At 42.6% G+C, this 17,214-nt stretch overlaps 2 pseudogenes; both read right to left on the minus strand.

The window, feature by feature from the left end:
• Positions 1–238: 238 nt before the first annotated feature.
• LOC123386268 lies at positions 239–2,297 on the minus strand (annotated as a pseudogene).
• A 5,289-nt stretch (positions 2,298–7,586) lies between these two features.
• Positions 7,587–11,794, minus strand: LOC123386269 (annotated as a pseudogene).
• Between the last annotated feature and the right edge of the window lie 5,420 nt (positions 11,795–17,214).

The following is a 17,214-nucleotide window of genomic DNA, read 5'->3' on the forward strand; positions in this document are numbered from 1 at the left end:
AGACCCCCGGTAACGTGGATGTCAGCTCTGCAGCCTCATTACTGTATTTTCACACATGTGCCAGTTGGATTGTCTATAGTTTCCAGCAGTTAGGAGGCTAATTATAGATTGTCGTCAGCAACAATCAGTCCCTTAAGTTTCTCGGGGTTGATAATTTGACATTTGTGGCGACACCACAAGGAATGCAGCTATTATGGCTTAAATGGGAACAAAAACTGCTCTGAGATATACCATGGATTCATGAGTTTGCCTGACTGGCCCCATTCTTCTTGGAGGCGTCCACTGTCTGTGCTCCCACCAGTGCCTCGTCCAGTGCACCATGGATGGTGCTTATGTGGCAATGGCAGTTCCTGTTATTGTCGCATGACCCTCTGTGACTGCATTTCTCCGGGATACAGTGATAATTCAGCTGAGCCCCACTGCCAGTGCAGTAGGTGTCCTGACAAAGCTTTCCAGAAGCATAGGGGGTACCAGTACTCACATGACCAATCTCGGTTGTTCCTGTGCTACGATGTGAATCCAGCCCGACACAACAGAACCCTGGATCTCAGATGGATGGAATCCAACATGCTCTTACAGCTGAGGGAGATGTGTGACAATACTACACTACAGCCTTCCATACGGCACGTCTGTGTGGGAACAGGGTTCAGCGTTGAATTCCCCGGGGTCTTCTGCAGTGTCTATATCGGCTGATTTTTTAATTTATGGTATAGCACACATCTTCACCTTTCCAGAATTTTTGCAAAGATTTCTTGGCAGTGCATAGTGCGGTCAGTGCAGTTCCCATGATAGCAGCATCCCTCTTCAGTGCACGGGGTTCCATCTTGCATATGGAATCATCAGGTTACGCCAAGGACACCCTACAGCAGGACATGGAAGATCACATATATTTTGGATTGGCCTGCCAAGTGTCCCAGCATCGATGTCGGTGCAGTTTGTATAGCATCTGCCTGTATCACATTTGTCCCCAGGGGTTAAAATGCAATCACTCACACAGCATAGATTGCTATAGCACTGCTCTAAGGAGCTGCAGTCACAATACTTGCCTGGGTCAACTAAGTAGTTTCCAAAATGATTGTGGGTCAGGCTTTTATTTCAATGCACCATTTAGATGTTGAAGGGGCACTTGCCTAATCTGCCACTGATTATGTATTGTGTATGAATGAAGGAACACTTACTGAAAGCTTCAGGTATACAAGGGAATTTGGGTCCTAATGCAGTTGGACCTTTTCTGGCAAGCATATTCATCAGTGTCAACCCACAAACCAATATATTTTGCAATCTGATGTGTTGCTATGACAGACAAGAGTAAATAATATCTGCTTAAATAACCCATAATGATAGGGCTTTGTGGATGGCATATAGTACATACAACTGGACTGAAATTAACTTCATGGGATCCATCTCAAATCCCAACTAAGGATGAATGTGGTTTAAGAATTCGAAAACCCTTGGACTCATAGTATCAAAAAAAAAAAAAAAAAAGGACTCTGATGCAACACATATTTGCCCATGTTAACTGGATCTCTCTCATTATAAATTATCATGAAACCAATATAGTAACTTACATGAATCCCATGAAACAATGAGTCAATTAAGCTAACTAGCCTTATTAGGAATTGGGCACATTTTGACACGTGGTTGACACGTGGTTGAACACACTGTATATTGTTTAGGGTCTGAGAGCAAAATTCCGTGATGGGATGACTACAACTTACTAGAGATCCTGGGGGCTGTACTGATATTTTCTTGAGAGAACAGGGGGTTCCTACCCTCCTTATATCCCAGGTTATAAGTAGGTCCCATTGCACTGGTGTCTGCCACTATCTGAGAAACAATGTGTTCAAATGTTGGGAATCGCTGATGCGTCTATTTCATAGGCAAGGTCATCCAACTTCAAGATACCTTCAAGGCCCTGATAGCACGTGTCCATGGAGACCATGGAAAGAGGAATCTCCTCCAGGTAGCCGAGGTAGTAACAGTCTGGAGGCATGGAGGGGTAGTCCATCTGCAAGTCTCCCTGATCATCCTGAGTGATCATCAGCAGATGTCTGGACCTAAAGTGTTTTTTGCCCCACATGTGGATAACTTGTCTCTTGTCCCAAAACACAGGCTACAGGACAGCCAACCAGTCATCTGAATGCCCTTGCCATTGTGCAGCTCCTTCTTTGTAATTACCACCTCAAGGAGATGTAGCGCCCTGAGGGACGACCTTGAGAACCCCGGACAGGAGCCAGTACTTCCCAGAGTGCAAACTGCAAGAAGGACGCCCTCAATGTGACCTGGCCCTCTGCCATCCTCATGCCCCTGCTCAGGGATATCTGCCAGTGAGAGTGGATAAATGGAGGATCCTCAGCAAAGTGAGGTCTAGGCCATCTGACAGAACAGAGGGCTGTACCAGGTGGCCAGCCCCCTGCACCTGGGATCCACTTGTGGGGTTAGGTAACAGTCCCAGGGTGTGGCATTGTGTGACCCTGCAAAACAGTTCAGCTTGGGTGGATGTGGGAGAAGCAGGTGAGCCAGTTGAAGCTTACTCACATGGACATAGTAAGGACTTGGACCCAGAGACATGGCTCTATTCAACACATTCCACCTGTAATCTAGCTAGTGAATATGGGATATGAAATTTTAACACCCTGAACTTCTCTACCAATTCCATGTCCTGTGGTACTGCTGGGTCACTTTCTATGGATGACTGCTTTTCCTCATTATGGAGACCAATGCTTCCTACTTCCTTGGGATGTGGAGGTGGACATTGTCAATTTTACCTTTATAGGTGACTAAAAGAATAGCTTTGTCATTTTTCATGTCTCATTCTGGTTAGACATTGGTTTTCAAGCCATTTGATCCTTTTGGTTTTTGGTTTGAAGCTTCCTCTGAGTTTACTGAGGAAACATTTCCCAGTATTCTGTCATGATTGGTGAAGTACAAGGTTGTATTTTAGTATTTTTTTTATGCCAGCTGGGGAGAACAGAAAGTACTGCTGACCATGTGTGAGCCCCAGGGGGTTTCCACTCTAATCCCTTATTGGGGTTCTTTCCTGGCCTCTGGCAGTCTCCTCCCATGCATGTGTGGTTCCCTCCTCAGCTGGAGATGCCAGGGAGTTGAGGTAACTTTGGCAGCTTCCACCATGGGTCTGCACATGATCAAAAGACGTTATCAACCATGGAACTCCCTTGTTTAATTAAATATGCTCTACTCCTTTAAAACCCCCTGTGTCAGGGAGAAACCTCAGAGTTGGCTTTTGAACAGGAGTCTGCATTCTCACCAGTGGCTGGCCTTGTGCATAAAGCTCAAATTCCTTTCCTACCAAAACGAAAACTTTGAACGTTGACCTTTCCGGCAACAAGCAGCTGAATTTGGGTTTTGATAACAATAAAACAGAGAATGGAGTAGCAGTTGCCAAGGGCTGGCAGCGAAGCGCAATGAGGGTTAGATATCAAGGGGTGTGATTTTCTGTTATGCAAGACGACTAATTTCTAGAGGTCTTCTCCACAACATTACACGTGTAGTTAACAATACTGTATTGTATGGTTAAATTTAGTGACGAGGGTGGATCTCAGTTTCAGTGAGATCTTACCACAATACACGAGTTTTGCTTTTCACACAAGTATGCATGGACACACACTCTGTACTGATAAGTGAAAATAATTTAAAAAGAAATGTACATACTTTGGATCCTAACCCTGGGGATATGCCATTTACAAATATCTTCTTCCATTCCATAGGTTGCCTTTTAGTTTTGTTTATTGTTTCCTTCACTGTGCAGAAGCTTGCTATTTTGAGGTACTCCCAAGAGTTCATATATGTATGTATTTAATTTTCTTGTAATATTTTAAATTTAAATACAAGTGTGTTAACCTACAGTGTAGTATTGATTTCAGGTGTAGAATTTAGTGATTCATCACGTACGTATAACACCCAGTTCTCATCTCAACAAGTGCCCTCCTTAGTGCCTATCTCCCTTTTAGCTCAACATCCCCACTTCCCCTCATTTTGTGTCTGTATTTAAGAGTCTCTTCCTGTTTCTTCTCTCTCTGTTTTTTCTTATTTTATTTTTCATTCCCGTATGTTGTGTTTCTTATATTCCACATATGAATGAAATCATATGATATTTGGCTTTTTCTTACTGACTTATTTCACTTAGGTTAATACGTTGTTATTCCACCCACATTGTTGTAAATGACAAGATTTCATTCTTTTTGATGGCTGAGTAATATTCCATTGTATACATTTACCACCTCTTCTTTATGTGTTCATCTCCTGATGGATATTTGGGCTTTCCCACAATTTGCTTATTGTTTATAGGGCTTCTATAAACATTGGGGTCCATGTGCTCCTCCGAATCAGCATTTTGGTATACTTTGGATAAATACCTAGTAAAACAATTGCTCGATCACAATTTTTTTTCAGGAATCTCCACACTATTTTCCAGAATGGCTGCACCAGTTTGCATTCCCACCATGTTAATTTTAGCCATCCTGACAGGTGTGAGGTGTTATCTCATTGTGGTTTTGATTTATGTTCCCTGACGAGGAGTGACAATGAGCCTCATTACACGTGTCTTTTCGCCATCTGGAAGTCTTCTTTGAAAAATGTCTATTCATGTCTTCCGACCATTTCTTCACCAGATTATTTGTTTTTTTCAGTGTCGAGTTTGAGAAGTTCTTTATAGATTTTGGATACTAAGCCTTTATCTGATATGCCATTTGCAAATATCTTCTCCTATTTTGTCAGTTGCCTTTTAGTTTTGTTGATTGTGTCTTTGCTGTACAGAAGCTGTTTATCTTGAGGTCCCAATAGTTCATTTTTGCTTTTGTTTCCCTTGCATCTGGGACATGTCCAGGAAGAAGTTGTTTGACCGTGCTCAAAGAGTTTGGTGCCTGTGTTTTCCTCTAGGATTTTGATGGTTTCCTGTCTCACATTTAGGACTTTCATCCAATTTTGAATTTATTTTTGTGTATATTGTAAGAAAGTGGTCCAGTTCCATTAGAGTTTCCTGTTGCTGTCCAGTTTTCCCAACACCATTTGTTGAAGGGACTGTCATTTTTGCATTTGATACTGTTTCCTGTTTTGTCGAACATTAGTTGACCATTTATGGGTTTTCTACTCTGTTCCATTAATCTATGTGTCTCTTTTTGTGCCAGGAGCATACTGTCTTGATGACTACAGCAGTGTAATATAGCTTGAAAACCCGAATTGTGATGCTTCCATTTCTTTTCTGTTTTAGGATCGCTTTGGGTGTTCAAGGTCTTTTGTGGTTCCATGATAATTGTAGAAATATTTGTTTTAACTCTGTGAGGAATGCTTGTATTATTTGACAGGAATATTTGAATTGAAGTATTTGCATTGAATGTCTAGATTGCTTTGGGTAGTATCAGCATTTTAACAATGTTTTTTTGTTTTAATCCATGTGCATGGAATATTTTTCCATTTCTTTGTGTCTTCTTCAATTTCTTCCATAAATGTCCCAAGTTTTTCAGAGTAAAGCTCTTGTAACTCTTTAGTGAGGGTTATTTCTACGTATCTTATGGTTTTTGGTGTAATTGTAAATGGGATAAATTCCTTGATTTCTCTTTCTCCTGCTTCATTATTGTTGTATCGAAATGCACAAATTTCTGTATGTTGATTTTGTATGCTGCAGCTTTACTGGTTTATTTATCAGTTCTAGTGTTTTTTTTTTCTTTGGTGGAGTTTTTCAGGTTTTCTGTATGTAGTATAAAATTCAACTCCAAAACTGAATAATCCTATTAAAAAAATGAGCCGAAGGCGTGAATAGACTTTCCAAAATGCAACATACAGATGGCCAATAAACACATGAAAAGATGCTCAACATCACTCATCATCAGGGAAATATAAATCAAAACTACAACGAAATATCAACTCACTCCCGTCAGAATGACTAAACTCAACTACACAAGGAACAACAGGTGTTTGTGAGGATACAAAGAGGAACACTTTTGCACTGCTTGTGGGAATGGAAACTGGTGCAGCTTGTCTGGAAAACAGTATGGGCGTTCCTCAAAATGCTAAAAATATAACTACCTATGATTGATCGATTGAACTACTAGGTATTTACCCAAAGGATACAAAAATACTAATTTAAAGGGAATTGCAACTCTATGTTTATAGAAGCCCTATCAAAAACAGCCCAGCTCTGGAAACAATCCAAGTAAGCATTGACTCATAAATGGATAAAGTATATGTGGTACACACACACACACACACACACACACGCACACACACACACACACACTCATACTCATACACTGGAATGTTTCTCAGCCCTGAAAGGAATGACATTTGCTATTTGTAATGATATGGATGGAGCTAGAGAGTATTATGCTAACTGAAACAAGTGAGAGAAAGACAAATATATGATTTCATTCATATGTAGAATTTAAGAAACTTCAAATGGGAAAAAGGACAAAGAAGAGAGAAGAGCTACACCAAGAAATAAACTTTTTTCAGTGTTTTTAAATTTATGTTGAGATCGAATGGGGGGAGGGGCAGAGGAAGCGGGAAGGAGAATCTCAAGCAGTCTCTTTTCTGTCAGTGCAGAAACCAAAATGGGGCTTGATCTCAGGATCCATGAAATCAAGACATGAACCCAAATCAAGAGTCTTAGGTTTAAGCCATGGAACATATAAACCCAACAAAACAGATTCTTACCTATACAAAACAAAATTATGGTTACCAGAGGGAAGGTGGGAGGAGGGTTAGGGAAGTAGGTGATGGGGTTGCAGGGCCGCAGTCATAATGAGCACTGGGTGTTGTATGGAAATGTTGAATCACTATATTTTACACCTGAAAGTAATACTACATTGAATGTTTACTATGTGGAATATGAATAAAATCTCAAATGATGTATTTACAGTGTCTGCAAATGGCCTTGTTGGCCTACAGCCCATGAAGAAACATTTATTCCAGAAAATATACTGACAGACGGAAAAGCCAGAATTTTGAGCTAAGGTATGTGCCTTTCCTTCCCCACCGCAGCTCAGCAAATGGAAACTCCAGTGCAAGGAGCTGGGACTATAGGCATGTGCCACTGAGCCTGGCTGCAACCTCCCCTCCAGACTGTTGCAACAAATACCAGGGTTCCTGGTGACCAGCTCCTGTTCAGAGGACTCTTTCCCAGAGGGGCAGGATGTCAGTGACCCTAAGCTGTTTGCTGTTGAGGCCAAGCCCCAGCAGGTGCCACTGAGATGTGGGACTCACTCATTGTTTGCAGCCCCAATCCCAGGATGGAAACTCTGCCCTGGGCACAGTCCACTAGGGATGCTGGGAGACTGGTCACCCCAGACCTGACTTGTACGGCAGGGGTCTCATGCCACCAGGACAAGCAAGCCTCAAAGAAGTGCAGCTGCCACTCACCCCTAAACTGGGCCCTTATTTTGTCCCCCCCTGCAGCTGCAGAGTTATGCCCAGGACAGGGGGGAGCTGGAGCAATCCGCTAAACCAAGGTGCAGATCTGTTCTGGTACAACTGACTTCATTTACAGATGAGGGTGAGGAAGTTCTGGGCCTCATGTTGTGGCAGCGTCAGGTGCAGGAGACAGATGGTTTCAATGGAGTATTCCTAACCTACTCCTCCTCACCTGTAGGAGAGAGCCAGAGCCAGGGACAGTGGAGGGAACAGCTCCTGTCAGAACACATGTGAGATTATGGCCTCAACAACTCTCCATTCAGAGGGGTCCGAGTTTGTAGGGTTTAGTCTGTGGAGAGTTGAAACATCTTGGTTACAACATTTATTTTTTTTTATTTTTTTATTTTTTTTTATTTTTATATTTTATTTTTGTGTGTATTATTTTTTTAATATATTAAATTTATTGTCAAATTGGTTTCCATACAACACCCAGTGCTCATCCCAAAAGGTGCCCTCCTCAATACCCGTCACCCACACTCCCCTCCCTCCCACCCCCCATCAACCCTCAGTTTGTTCTCAGTTTTTAACAGTCTCTTATGTTTTGGCTCTCTCCCACTCTAACCTCTTTTTTTTTTTTCCTTTACTTCCCCCATGGGTTTCTGTTAAGTTTCTTAGGATCCACATAAGAGTGAAAACATATGGTATCTGTCTTTCTCTGTATGGCTTATTTCACTTAGCATCACACTCTCCAGTTCCATCCACGTTGCTACAAAAGGCCATATTTCATTCTTTCTCATTGCCACGTAGTATTCCATTGTGTATATAAACCACAATTTCTTTATCCATTAATCAGTTGATGGACATTTAGACTCTTTCCATAATTTGGCTATTGTTGAGAGTGCTGCTATAAACATTGGGGTACAAGTGCCCCTATGCATCAGTACTCCTGTATCCCTTGGATACATTCCTAGCAGTGCTATTGCTGGGTCATAGGGTAGGTCTATTTTTAATTTTCTGAGGAACCTCCACACTGCTTTCCAGAGCGGCTGCACCAATTTGCATTCCCACCAACAGTGCAAGAGGGTTCCCGTTTCTCCACATCCTCTCCAGCATCTATAGTCTCGTGATGTGTTCATTTTGGCCACTCTGACTGGCGTGAGGTGGTATCTGAGTGTGGTTTTGATTTGTATTTCCCTGATAAGGAGCGACGTTGAACATCTTTTCATGTGCCTATTGGCCATCCGGATGTCTTCTTTAGAGAAGTGTCGGTTACAACATTTAAAATTTCAACATGACTGGGTTTTAGGTCATTTCTATCTGCAGTAAGGGTATCCTTCATGTCTCCTATGCTTTCCTCAAACACAGCAAGTATCCTCATGATAGTTTTGAAAAATTCTATTTCTTTTGAGAGTTTTTAGAAATTCTGTTTGAGGCATATTAGTTATATGTGCTTTAATAATATCTCTGGCAATGACCTTTTATCGTTTTTTCTTTTGGGATGAATTCCTCCATCATGGTGTATGTCTATGGCTCTGCTTTCTTAAGTGTTTTAGAAAATCCTGTTTTGTTTTCGGCTTCTGGAGTAGTGTCTTTTTGAGAAGTGTCAATTGCTGTTGAGGGCTTGACACTTTAGGAAGCATTTGTTGCATATTGTGTGCACTGTGCTGTCGTGTATTGGCTGCTCTGTCCCTCAGCTAAGTCCTCTGCAGAGTTTCTCCTTGTCTCCCTTGATGAGTGTTTAGACATTGTCCACAATGTTATGAGTTTTAACTAGGTGAGTTTGTTCTGCCTGTAAAAGAGGCTAATTCCTATTTCCCCTAGAGGTGAAGCTATGCCTCACTATATGGTCAGTAGACTTGGTGCTTTTGGGGGTATATGTCGTCTTTTGAGGGAGGGGTGCGGTGCTGATCTGGTTTCCAGGCCCTCTTTCTCTAGTAAGGAAGCACCTGAGGAAGGCAAGGGGGGGGTATAGCTTGGTGTCAGTGGCTCAGCTTCTACTGGGAGTTTCTGTGCTGCTCATTGAATTCTGTCCATGCTGATTGGTGGGAGGAAATATTGGCATCAGCTCACTATCTAGTCCCTTGAGTTGGAGTTCTCAGCCTTCCCTGTTCCGGAACCCCTCCCACAGAGAGAACAATCTGTACCTGTGGGTCCCAGGCTTCCATCAGAACCCTGCCTTCACCCTGTCTGTGTCCCAACCATTGGCCCACCTGGTGGCACAGGGCTCTTATGTTTTATCTCAGGAGCTCTAGCTGGGTTTGAAAACTCCAAATTATATGAGCTCAATATGACCGGGACCCCACTGATCCTCTAGGAGAGGGTCTTGCTGTGCTGTGCCTGGAGCTAGTTATCCCAGGAGGGCAGTTGCATGAACACTAGGGGCTTGGAGTTCATGGTGAGGAAGAACGTGAAGGCAGCATTCAGTTAGCTGCTCTCAACAGAGGCTCCTATGCTAATGACCATGGCAGTGCAATGGTGCCTGTCAGCTCTCCTGCCCCACGAGAGGCAATACACCCTATAGGAAATGCACCCTGAGAAGGTAACTGTCTCTCCCCAAGTCGCCCAGGGGATCCTCAGACCACAATGCCCCCTATGCGACTCTGCCTTCCTTCTCCACAGAAGCACAGTTATGCCCACCAGGCTCCATGCCAATGATGGCATGGACTTCTAAATCTTCAGTCTTTGAACTGCACATTTACAGGAGGTTGACTTGTCATGATTACCTTTATGTGTCATCTTGACTGCATCATGGTGCCCAGAAGCCCCACTGTTTCTGTGGATGTCTGTGATGTGTTCCAGAAGAGCCTGGCATTTCTATCTAAAGTTTCTGTCTGTCTGGGCATCACCCATTCCATTAAGGTTCTGAATAGAAACTGATGCAGAGTGAGGAGGAATTCCCTCAGTTTCACTTCCCATGTGTGTGTTTGAATTGGAACATTGGTCTCCTCTGGTCCTTGTTCTGAGAGTTACATCATCAGCTCTTCACGTTTGAGACTAGAAACTAGTTCAGAATCAGATGAGAATTACACCACTGGTTTTCCTGGGTCTCCAGCATGTGAGAGTAGAATGTGGGTCTTATCAATGTATTTAGTCTTGTAAACTGATGTGCTTCGGTTTCTGTGCCTTGGGAGAATCCTGACTAGTACATGGAGATGAATTATCTCTTCTTTAGAGGAATTGGATAAAGCTGTAGCTCATTTAAAATCCTGAGTAGCAAGTGCCAGGAGGGAAGTGTCACATTGTTGGGACAAGTGCTGGGTGAGGATAATGGGGGACTGGGGGTTCCTGTAGTCCTGGCTGCACAGTGAGTGCATCTGGGACTTCTGTTGGGACGCCTGGGTGGCTCAGTCGGTTAAGCAGCCAACTTTGGCTCAGGTCATGATCTCGCGGTCTGTGAGTTCGAGCCCGGCATCGGGCTTTGTGCTGACAGCTCAGAGCCTGGAGCCTGTTTCAGATTCTGTGTCTCCCTCTATCTGACCCTCCCCTGTTCATGCTCTGGTTCTCTCTGTCTCAAAAATAAATAAACGTTAAAAAATACTTTATAAAAAAAAAAGGTTCAGCTGTTGTGCGTCAGGAAATGGGCAATTCACTCATACTGAGTGACAAGAGTAAGCAATGCAAACAACTGTGTCTTTGTGCATGTTAGGGTAGTTTTCCTATGACAACACAGTTGCTAATTCAGAGAGTTGATAGATAAACACAGAATACTGTGACCAGAGAGGCTCCCTAGAGAAACTGCTGTGTGGAGAGGAAGCCCCAGACCCTTACAGGAAACCTTCCTGTAACCTCCATCTGCACCTGCTCCTGGGAACATAAAGCAGAATTGTGCATAGTGTGCGTCCCCTAGTGGTGCTGATCCCCTACTGCAGGTAGGTTTGTGTGTGGGCTCCCAGTGAAGTCCCCTCACCGTGTCTCTTGCACAGTAATATGTGGCCGTGTCCTCGGGCTTCAGGCTGTTCATATGTAGATACAGCGTGTTCTTGGCGTTGTCTCTGGAGATGGTGAATCAGCCCTTCACGGAGTCTGTGTAGCTTGTGCTACTTCCATCATCATAAATGTGTGCAACCCACTGTAGCCCCTTTCCAGGAGCCTGGCGGACCCAGTGCATGCTATAGCCACTGAAGGTGAATCCAGAGGCCACACAGGTGAGTCTCAGGGACCCTCCAGGCTTCACCAGGTCTCCCCCAGACTCCACCAGCTGCACGTCACACTGGACACCTGCAGACACAAGACATCTTGGTCAGGAAACTGTCACACATCCACTCTGTCTCAGTCATGTCCACTCACATACTCAGTGTCTCTCGTTCACTATGAATTACCTTTTAAAAGAGCAACAAGGAAAACCCAGCCAAGCACAAACTCCATGGTGAGGTGTCTATGTTCTGTGCTGATCACAGAATGGGAACACCTGTGACTCCCGGGGTTGGGGCTCCTCTCCCAGCTGCAGGGTTGGAGCTGGACTGGTTTAATCAGCACAGGGAGGGCCATATTTGCATATCCTCTGGCTATATATCAGGCTCCAGACTTAGATTTGTTTCAAATTTAAAACCAGTGTTTGAGAGACATTTCTAGATCACTTCTTGCAGAAGGCGCGGTGATAATTCTAATCTGTGAACACAGTTATCTTTTCATCTGTGTGTCATTTTACATGTCTTTCTCCCAGCAGGTCATGTTTGGTATGTTATTTTACTTTTTAGTGAAATTTGATCCTAACTACTTTATTTTGTGCCATATAATTTTAATGTGTGTTTATTTTTGTGTGACAGAGAGAAGGAGAGAGAGATCAGAGAGAGAGAAGGGGACAGAGAATCCCAAGCAGGCTCTGCACAATCATTGCAGACCCTGCCTCAGAATTAAAGTCAGGAACCATGAGATCATGACGTGAGCCAAAATCAACAGTAGGCACTTAACGGATTGAGCCACACAGGTGCTCCATTTTGTGCCATTTTCAATTGTGTGATTTTGTTATTTTTTTCATATACTATGTTTTTGGTGTGTGGGAATACAACATATTTTTGTATGTTGATTTGTATCCTGAACTTTTCCTCAGTTTATTAGTTCTACTACTTTTTGTGGAGTTTCTAAGGTTTCACTATATGTAAGTTCGTGTGATTCTCAAACAAATAATTTTCTTCTTACTGATTACATGTCTTTATTTCATTTTCTTACCTAATTTTTATGGGTACATCTGCAACTTGTAGGAGCAGCAAGCTTTTTCCTTCTTTGCTTCTGTGTTCTTTGTCTGGTCTAAGGATTCAATTGACATAAGACAGATCTACAGAAGAGAATAAATTTCATTTTGCATGTGCACAAGCTGCCTAATAATATGACACCCAGAGAATGAAGAAAGCAGGTGGCACTTGTGCCTTTTAGGATAAAAAACAATGGATTTGCGAAGAGTTAACAAGACAGAGATTTGGATTTGGGCAAGTCAATTAGTGAGGAACTAACCAGGCTTGTTTGCACAGCCTTCTTGGTGCTACGTTCCCATTTCTGGTGCTAAGGATGGTTCTTCCATTCTGGTAGAGGGGAAGAAGTTTCCCAGGAGAGATTTATTTCCTGCTCTCAGGGGGACAAAGAAGGGTCACAGTTTCCTTAGACTAGCTGTTACTCAAGTGACTTTCCTCCAAATAAGCAATGTGACAAGATGACATACATTGGGTGCCATATTTTACTGGTCTTCATGTTACCATGGGGAATACCTATGTAGGGAATGAGCATCCTTGCCCGGCTCCTAACGTGACAGGAAAAGCTTCAGTTTTTCACTGTTAAATATGTTGTCAGGTGTGGGATTTTCATCTATGGCCACGATTTTGTGGAGGTTATTTCTTTCTTTCCCTCAGTTGCTGAGATTTTTTACTAATGACAATTTGTTGAATTTTGTCTAGTTTTATATGTATCAATAGATGATATAGGTGATCAATAGATGTGACTGCATTGTCATATATGACCCTTTCATTGTGCTGTTGCATTCACTATACTAGGAGTTTTGCATGTATGTCCATCTGAGAAATTGGCCTTTAGTTTCTCTTCTTACGGTGTCTTTCGATTTTGCAGCATAGTAAGGTTGGTCTTGTAGATGAATTGGGGCATATTCCTTTCATTTCAGTTTTTGGTAAGAGTCTGAGAGGTATTGTCATTAAGTCTCTTTTATATTTTGATATAACTCATAGATAAAGCCCTCTGTTACTAAGCTGACTTTTTTCTTCTGGGGCGGTGTATGATTAGATTATAGGTTGAATTTTATTTGTTTTCATTCTGTTAATTTTCTATTTCTACATGTACAGTCTTGTGGATTGTTTGTCTCTGGAAATTGCCTAGTTGCCCTTTGTTATCTAATAATGGGTCTATAATTATCTAGGCATTTTCTGTTATTGTTTTTCACTTCTTTGGTATCAGTTATGTCGCCTCCTTAATTCTGATTGTATCTGTTTGAGTTTTACCTATTTTCCTAGTACAGATACTTTTTCAATTGCATTTAGCTTTCCAGATATCCATTTCAATTTGTTAATTGTTTGTATTATTACATTTTTTATTCCTTTTATGTGTTCTAATAATTTCTAATATTAGTTGAGTTAATAAAAATGCCAATGAATGTACCTGGGAAATTCTTATTTATATGGTACCACAAAGCACACAGAAGTGAGAAAACAATCCTGAGAAAGAAGAAGAAACCTGGAGACAGCACACATCCTCCTTTCTAATTGTATTGCAGAGGTACATTGTTTATAACACTGTGGTGCTGGTACAGAGTCAGACACACAGACCAGTGGAGCAGATTACAGAGACCAGAGTGAAATGTGTCTGGATGCAGTCAGCAAATCCTCCATGAGATTTCATAGAATTAAAATTAGGGAAAAATGGCCTCTTTCACAAATGGTTTTGAATTCCAGTGAGTAAAATAATGACATTTGGTCCCTATCTTATACCATACAGATATGTAGGCCCCCATTCAGCCCCTTCCCTGGAGTCTGGCAGACCCACCTCATCAATTAGCTACTGAAGGTGAATCTAGAGACTGCACAGGAGAGTCTCAGGACCCCCTCCCCTGCCAGGCTTCTCAGGTCTCCCCCAGACTCCACCAGCTGTACGGCACACAAGACATCTACAGATACAAGTCCGGAAACTGTCACACATCCACTGTTTCTCTCACTCATATCCACTAACATAGTCAGTGTTTCTTGTTCACCATGAATTACTGTTTAAAATAAAACCAAGGAAAACCAAAGTGAGCCCAAACTCCATGGTGAGATGTCTGTGTTCTGTTCTGATCACTGAATGTGAACACTTAGGGGCTGGGGCTCTTCACCCAGCTACAGTTTCAGGGATGGGAGGGTTTCATCAGCATACAGATGTCCTTTGACAATATAGCAGATTTTGCAATAGAATCCTCAAGAAGCCAGTGACCCTTGGCAGGTGTAAGGGATGGGGCAGTGTTTGGTGTCACAATATCTTTCAGGACATTGTGATTTATTAATTTGTGATTTTGCTGCAGTGATTATAAGTACCCATGATAATCCTTATTTTCACATATGAACCCAAACACTTGAGGTAAGAATCAGTATACCACCATTGTACAGGTTAACAGATACACTGCAGCAGAGACAGAGTGTGTGAATGTCCAAGATCACGTACGAGGTGAGAGTAGTCCCCGTATCTGAACATGTGCTCCCCATCAGGGGACCCACCGGCCTCCTGAACCGCATGCAGGACAAGGCTGGACAACCCAGTGAAGTTTGGAGGTTCCTGACCTTCTAGAAGTCCCAGGAGAGTGATGGATGGAAGCCAGGTCTATTGTGTCACAAATTGGAGAGAGTGAGAAGCCTCGACAGAGACTCACAGAGCTGATGGAGATGCCAGGGGTTTTCTACAAACACAAGGGGTCATTTACATATGAACTCTATGCGGAAATCAATGGAAACCCTCCATATGGAGCCTCTGGGTGGCTCAGTTGGTTAAGTGTCCGATTTTGACTCAGGTCATGGTCTCACAGTTTATGTGTCTGAGCCTTGTGTCGTGCTCTGTGCTGACAGCTCAGAGCCTGGAAATTGCTTCATATTCTGATACTGTGTCTCTTATCTCTCTCTTCCCCTTGCCAGCTCGTAGTCTGTCTCTCTCTCTCATAAAAATAAATAAACATTAAAAAAGAAAGCCTCAATAACGTTCAAATGGTTGGATTTTATTAAGATACGTTGAAGGCAAAACACCTGAGATCAGGAAGGATGATGTTAATTAAAAATATTTCTTCATCTATGAAATGGAGATCATTATTCTTCTAAACTCTTGTTAATGTGAGAATGATCAAAGATGTATTTATCCCAGTGTCTGACCCTGGGAAAATTTGTGTATTCCCATTATCATGGTTTATTTCAACAGGGAGGACACTTGTGTGTTTCCACAGCTTTTAGAAACTCTTTGCTGTGTTCATGTCAGAATGAGTGTGCAGAGCCTGGATCTGAAACCCCTTGAGAGGAGACCAGGCCTCAACCAATCTCATGTCCTGGATCATGAGCTCCCTGGTCTCTGAGATCCCCCTGGTGTTTGTGATTGCCCCCGGTGGTCCCCGTGCTCCTGTTGTTTCACAGACCCCTGCAGAAATACAGTGACTCCTTTATTCCCCTCCCCATTTATGCAACATGCAAGGGTGAGACGCTTCCATCATGAGCACTGCAGACCCTTCTGTTCACAGGATGTCTCCTCCTACATATTTTCCATCTTTGAACCCCACACTCTGCTTCTTGCCTATAAATATACAGTTATATTTCCTTTAATCATTGGTGAGCAACAATCTTGAATAGTTATCCTTATCAGCTGGCAAGACTCAGAAGAACTTTTCATTTGATAATCGAGAGAACAAAAGAAGATTTTTAGACTCAGAAATTCTACTTTCATGAAACTGGGATAAATGTGCTCAGCTTCAGACATGTACCACTTTTAAGAAAAAAGGAAGTGTCAATCCCAGAGACAAGTTGGAGTCTGAGATTCAGAGCATTCTGTCTTTGAACCTAACGGGTTTCCCCAGATTGATAATCAAATTGTTTCTTGTTGGTGATGCACTTCTCAATTACACTGTATTTCTTCTGGCATACGAATGTCAGTACCTGTTATGTTATGGTTACCATGCAGAAGCATTCAGAAAAACAAATATGGTGTTCTAGAAATGCAGGTCGGCTGATGGAGAGAGTTTTGCCCTAGGATGGAAGGTACCACAGTCTCACCCTACCCAAACTACATAGTTACATTGGGGTTTTAGAGGTAGTGAAATTTAGGTACGTTTTGGACCTGACTTAATATTTAATGATTTGACATGTTGGAGGATTTGGGGGTGTGGTAATGTGAGTGTGGGATGGAGGTGAACTTTCCCTGACATCAGTGTGGACTGTGGTCAACTATGTCATTCTTGAACCTGTGTAGAATAACTTATGTGGCCAAATGGACTTGTCACATGAGATTAATTTTGAGACATTGATATTACTGCCATGTGTATGAGTCTGGGGATGGAGTTCAGGACACAGATGGGCACTCGCCAAATGTCCATCTCGGAACTGAAGATGAGTGGGTCCTGAAGAGAGCACATCTGTGGGAGGGAATACCTTGAGAATTATGGGATGAAACCCCTCAACCAGGCACACTTTCTTGCATGAAGTCCATGTCTCCATCTGGGTCTGAGTGTCTAACCGAACCCAGGTGGATATGCATGGATGTCCCCCAAATGCTCTGAGGTGAAGAGAAACAGTAAGGAAAGAAACATGAAGACAGATAACAGCAAGGAAAGACACATAAAGGAGTCATTGCCATTGAGAGAGGACTTCTGGGGCTGACATGCATCCTGTTTTCTGCAGCCTT

The sequence above is a fragment of the Felis catus genome, chromosome B3 (genome assembly GCF_018350175.1).
Source record: "Felis catus isolate Fca126 chromosome B3, F.catus_Fca126_mat1.0, whole genome shotgun sequence".
In the NCBI taxonomy this organism is placed as follows: domain Eukaryota; kingdom Metazoa; phylum Chordata; class Mammalia; order Carnivora; family Felidae; genus Felis; species Felis catus.